This window comes from Rhizopus microsporus, assembly GCF_002708625.1.
Source record: "Rhizopus microsporus ATCC 52813 unplaced genomic scaffold scaffold_3, whole genome shotgun sequence".
Taxonomy (NCBI): domain Eukaryota; kingdom Fungi; phylum Mucoromycota; class Mucoromycetes; order Mucorales; family Rhizopodaceae; genus Rhizopus; species Rhizopus microsporus.
In genome coordinates, this window is record NW_019671918.1 from 1,223,163 (window position 1) to 1,229,494 (window position 6,332).

Sequence of the window (6,332 nt, forward strand, 5' to 3'; positions counted from 1 at the left end):
GTTCAATGCTTACCATCTCTTAATTATAGCAACAGTTTTTTGATCTTTCTGGTCCCTCATTGTATACTTTTCTATGATCCTCGCGATCAAAGATTCCTCTCTATCGTTTTCAGCCAAACCAGAAGCTTCAAAAACATCCTAGTAAAAATAAAACATTCAGTAAACAGGAGTATAAAATGGTCATCCTCTTCAGTATTGAAACAGGAAAGACTCTGCTGACCTTTTATCATGCCATGATCAGCTCCTCCTAAAAAAGGAAAAACTTTCCTTGCTTTCTAATGAGATTGATTATTGACTTTGAATAGCTGGATTAAAGTATTAATTCTTTGTGTTCGCCACCTAAAGTTATTACTATTTTGAAAAATAGATAAAAAAGAAGAAAAAAATAAATAAAGCAGCCCTTTGAATAAAGCAATTTTCCCAAACTTCACCTTATCCTTCTTTCCATACGATGACGCCACCCATCTTCTTTTTTTACTATAGTAGATTTAAAGCTTTCCGTTGTCTTTTTTAGTAATTGATCCGGAACAGATCCGGAAATATTGTATGCAACAAGAGCACCTGTCAAATTTAATTGTTTCTCACTTCTCTATAGATACGAGGTAGTCTTCATCAAGTTTTTGAAAAGTTTCTTTTTCACATTGGCTTTACTTTATCTTTTTTAATTTTAGGCATATCCTTTTGATAGTCGCCACAGATTATCATGTACAAAATGTTACACATGTTTCAATGAACACAGCCCCTTTTATACTTCATATGTTTTACTTTACTCTAAAAGACTTACGGCGTATAGAGAAATATTTAATGATGCGATCTTAAATAAACACTTGAGGAGCAAGAAGAAAGATCAAAGAGTACAAGAGGGTGGATGTAAACCATGATCTTCCTTAACGTCGATCCCCTATCATACGCTTTAATATCCCGAACAGCAGTAATGAAAAAGGGTTTAAAAAACTGTACGTGATGAATCACGAAGCTTAGCCTTTTTTTTTAAAAAAAAAAAAAAGACAAAGCTTTTGGCTATTGATTAAAGGAATAGCAGAGAATAAATTGATAAGCAAAAAAAAAAAAAACGGTAGCCAAGCATTACGATGTGCTATGAATGTTCATAATGCCAGAGATGTAAAAATCTTTAAAAAAACAGAATAGTTTACAGACTGTATATAAAGTATTAATCTAAAAAGTTATATCCACTACATATAGTTTATAGGTCATATTGAAGAATACTCAGCATCTGAGGAATAAGGTATAGACTAAATATTTGCTCTGCTGTATTGCAGCTTCTCTTGTATTAAAAGGTGTAACCTTGAGATATTCCTTTTCTATTTTTGTACTAATAGTAAAAGTAAAGCGGCTTGAGAACAGTAAAATAGTGTTTAACTAGCAACATTGATTTAAACATTACAATATTAATAACGCTCTTTATTGGAATGCTTCTAACAAGATATAGCATGTAGTTATTCTCTATAAGAGCAAAAGAATGACGAAAAATTATCCAATAGGAGAGCACGATAAGAATTCAAAAAGTTCATGCAGATAGGAAATTTCAGCTCAGGAACACTTTCATAGCCACACTGTAACAAACAAAAAAGTATAAAAAGGGACCATCATTCCCTTTTTTTCTTATTTATTCAACAACTGTATTTCTGTACATGCCTTCTGCTTGTTTAAAGCGGAAAACGCCAATTTTTTGAAACGCCCTTTGGCTTTTTTTTAACCCTTTCCCATTCTCAATTCGCTTTCTCCGACCCCTTTTCCCAAATCCCTTTCCTAATTCTTTTACCAACCCGTACTCCAACCCCAAGCCTTTCCTTTTCTCCACTCTCCATACCCTTTCTCTATCCCCCCGTACTTCCATTTTGGGCTTTCGGCTCCCTCCTGGTGTTGGTTCTATGGTAAAATAGATGCTAACCTTTAGATTCCTTTTTCTTTAGGACAATTTTTCTCATCCTCTCTTTTCTTTAAAGAAATCAATTTAAAAAAAAAATAAAAATGAAGAGAAATAACTTGAAGTTAGATTCAAGCTTCTATTTATTTTTTACAAGCACTTTCTATTTTTGGTACTCTTTAAAATCATAATAATCCCCTTGACACAAGCAAAATAAATTTTATACTCTCTAATACACCTTGTATTCCTCTCAATTTGATCTTTTAATTGTGATACGCACTAAACATTGGACAATGAGAAATAGTCAGTCATTTGAACGACAATTCATATTATTCGCCTTTCATTCTAATAGATATCTTATTGCACTGTATAAATGAGAACTTGAAAAGATAAATGAATTTATAATGGGCCATAACTTACAATCAATACATCATAATAGGAAGTATTTGACCGTGCGTTTGTTTAACATTTTTATTTAAGAATCAAAAGAGAAAAAGAAAGCCATCTTACTCTACCAATGACGAAATTTTGGTCAAAGATCAAGAAATAAAACAAAACAAAACAAAATTATCGCATTTCTAGATTTAGGATACATCCAGATTAGTACAGACTAAAGTAAATTTGATTTTTCTTTGAAATGTCATGAGAAGATGAATAAATTGAAAAAAGAAGTTATCCAAGGAAAATAGTAAGAAGGGATATGAGTCTAATTATATCTTTGCTCTTTCAAATTGCATAATAATAGCTGATCCAGGTTACTTTCCTTAACCTATTCCAGGAGGATAGACAATCATAAAATTCGACGTCTTCAGTTACCTAGAAACCATGTGAGCATTCTTTTTATATGTAGACAAAACGCATCAAAGGCTATTAGTTCTATTTTTAGCAAATTTTGTCATGTTTGTTTCTTTCTTTTTTACCTCTCTTTTTTTTTCCTTTCTTGCATTACATTCGCTTGTATTTTTTTTTTTTCTTGAACATGATCGTATCAAACATAGAACACCGGCAAAAGCTCCATCGTCAATAATAGTTCCAACTATCCACACAACCCTACCCGTCGCACGTCATAAACAAAACCAGAGCTTCTTTCATCTTCTCAAACAAGCTGCAGTAGTAGTAACCAGTATCAACATCAACCGCATGTGAGACTGTTTGCATTCTATCTAGTGATCCAAATATTGGTAAGCCTGGCCAGGAGCTAATGCGTCCGAATAAAGATCGTCCTTTAAAAAGCATACCCTACGCATCATATCTTATGTCAAAACTGTCAACCAAAGAACATGAGATCAAGAAACCTCAAGCATAAATACAGATGAACTGAAAGCGACAGACAGACATTGATGCGTCTAGCTTACTTTAAACATATTATATATGCCACCACAAGCGAGCATACTCATCTCTTAGCTAGCCAGTTTATATTGTCCGACAAATCCATGTTCTGTTTATCAGATATTTGAAGAAAATCCGCTAACCTTTCAACAAAAAAGCACATTGAGCCATCCTTAAGTACTGTCTTTATATTACATATCGCACAGAGTATGTCATACCTAAAAACCAACAGCAGTCAGTTTCCTGTTTCGTGGATCATTTCTGCTTATGAGTGACATTGAACTAAACAACTGTATCAGTATGAATGAATTGAATCCATACAACATAAGGCTACATAAACATCTCCAATAACAAGACAAATAAATGGAATACAATTATTATTTTACATATAAAAGAATACATTTCCACAAAAATGGTTCTTCTCGCGGTAAAAGTAGCATCATTGCACAGATCATGAAAAAAAGTCAATGAGCTTAACTTGAAGAACTACAGTACGCCAGTCTTTCAATCCCTCTCGAAAGCTAAGATTAATATCAAAAAATATTTTTTTCTTTAAATTTGGTTTGAGTTACTATTTACCTCTGTCCGTTAGTATAGAATCATGCAAGACTATCTCTTTCAAAGCATATCATAACTACTGTCCAAAAATTGTTAACCCTCACCAACAGCCATAGGCACTACCTTCAGTGCCGTCAGAATTTTTCACACAAAAAGTCCAACATTATGCCGCTAGAAGCGTTGATCAGTAGAGAAACGATCATTATATGATCCAGCCTTTGACACATCTACTGGTACTGATAAGGTTGGTTCTTATATGAATGGGAAAATAGAAGAGGTTCGAACCTTCTAGTGTTTTTGCAAGTAATGACCGATTTCTGTGCAAAAGAAAGAGTTCCTTTTATTTTATTTAAAACATTGTAGTATTTATGAGATTTCAAATAGTTGATATCTCACTATGATCATATGTGGTAAGTTAGTATTGGCCTTCAACTAAATGTAACGACAATAACGTATGTGTTACACGCCGTAACAGTACCTTTGATAGCTCTTTTATTCCATCCACTATCTCATTTTAAAATATTGCAACCAGAAATGTATCATGGTTTTTGCATATAATGATAGTAAACGCATCTAAACATCTCACAACTTACTAGAGCAGTATCATGAAGATACGGTAGGAGCAGTTTTTTCAAGAAATATTTTTATTATAAAGTGTTGTTTAATACAGTGATATCGGCACCAAATTGTGAACACATTACTTGCTTGAATACAATCGATTCATATTTGTTGTTAAAATAAATTTGAATTGCTTGTGTGAAATGTTTCAACATTTCTAACTATTCTATCTCTTCTTGTGAATATTATTAACAAATTGCATAATGATGAAATGAAAACTCTATAAAATACACATGAGTAAATGTTTTCAAATAGAGTGCATTAATTGATAAAGAAAATATATAAACAAGCATCGCATTCAAATTATATCGTGAATGCACTCAAGAGAAGATCAACAAGTATTTTATTTAGGAAAGTTTAAATACTTTTCACTATGTCTTGAATCAATCACGCTGCTATTGTAAAAATACGTCATCTGATCCTGACTACAGCATCAACTTTCCTTCAATTAAATGCGTGTGATAAGCAAAGATATTAAGCGAATGAGTAGAAAATGAAGCTAGAAATGTACATAAATAATATTGAATAATATTACAAGCAACTAGAGAATTTCACTAATTATCTGTTGTAATAAGAAAACGATGGTGGATTAGGATATTCTAACATTTATATCACATGTGTTTCCTAAAATTCCTCTAAAAAATATATACACAAGAGTGAAGCGTGAGTATAAACAGTGCCCTGTTAATTATCAATTTTCATTAACAAAGTAGGACACCGCTAATAAAATTAGTAGAGTTGACGTAAAGTATAAAATAATTCTATTGAATGAAATACTCCTGAATAATATAATATCTGCCAAAGGGAGAATTTAATCAAGTTTAGCAAAAAACAACTTAGCACTAGAGCTGCATATGTTTCTTGTTTGATCTGACAGCCAAGTTATACCACCAAAGAAGGATTTACGGTATGAAAATGCAGAAATAAAGGTAATCATGAAATAATACAAATAAAAAGACGACAATAAACTCACATAGGCTCGTAATGGCTACTCGGAACGATGAGGTTGATCTGTTGAAAGTTGGATGGGTAGATTCAGGCACCATAAAGATGCATAGCGACGAAAATCGGAGACTGAACAGTTTGTGATTTACATCTTTCCTCAATTCTCAAGCAGTTGTCATTGACCTTTTCTTTTACACTCAACACTACCAACGTCACCAAACTAAACTCTATCTCCTCATAATAACTAGAAGTTACATCACACTATAGAAGTACACTTAAGTTCACGCGATAGAAAGAGAAGCCAAGACGAACATTTGCATCCGTCAATCTTGACAATCAACAAATTGAAACAATTGATGAAGTAAATAACATTTATTGAGCAATTTCAAACGAAAATAAAAAGGCATTCTATAAGCTGCATTTCTCTTCATAATTTACTAAATTTCAATACCCATTAAGAAAAATATTGAAACTGATTACTCAGAGTCTTTAATAACAGCAGTTCTACCAGAACGTAAGCTATTTGTGATAAAAGAGTGGAAATGATTAACAAAAGTACTCCCGAATTAATTAGTTATACGGTTAAACAGTCTTTCATTTACAATTAAAGCCTCAAGTGGGCGCACGATAATAATATATCTTCTTCGCCCGAGGCAGATCAAAAAAGAATGAAGAATTAGTATCTAAAAAACCCTCATGGGATCAAGGGTAAAAAAGTTATTGAAGAAATGATGTTGGGACAAGTGTAAGATACACTAGTGAGGACGATGGGGGAGCCAATCGAGAAGCTTTTGCCCAAGGTGTGGGGGCGGAGAAGGTGGACACTTCTGATGATGGAGGTAGTCAAGTTCATGAAGAAGAGTGCAGATAACTGGCCAGCGGATGGTCCATGGGAGAGAGGCTTGAAAGGAGCGTGGTTTCTTCAAAGGTAGCATATTCAAAAGGAAGGATAATGGATCTGAAATTGTTTCGGGCATCATAAGTCGGCGGTGCA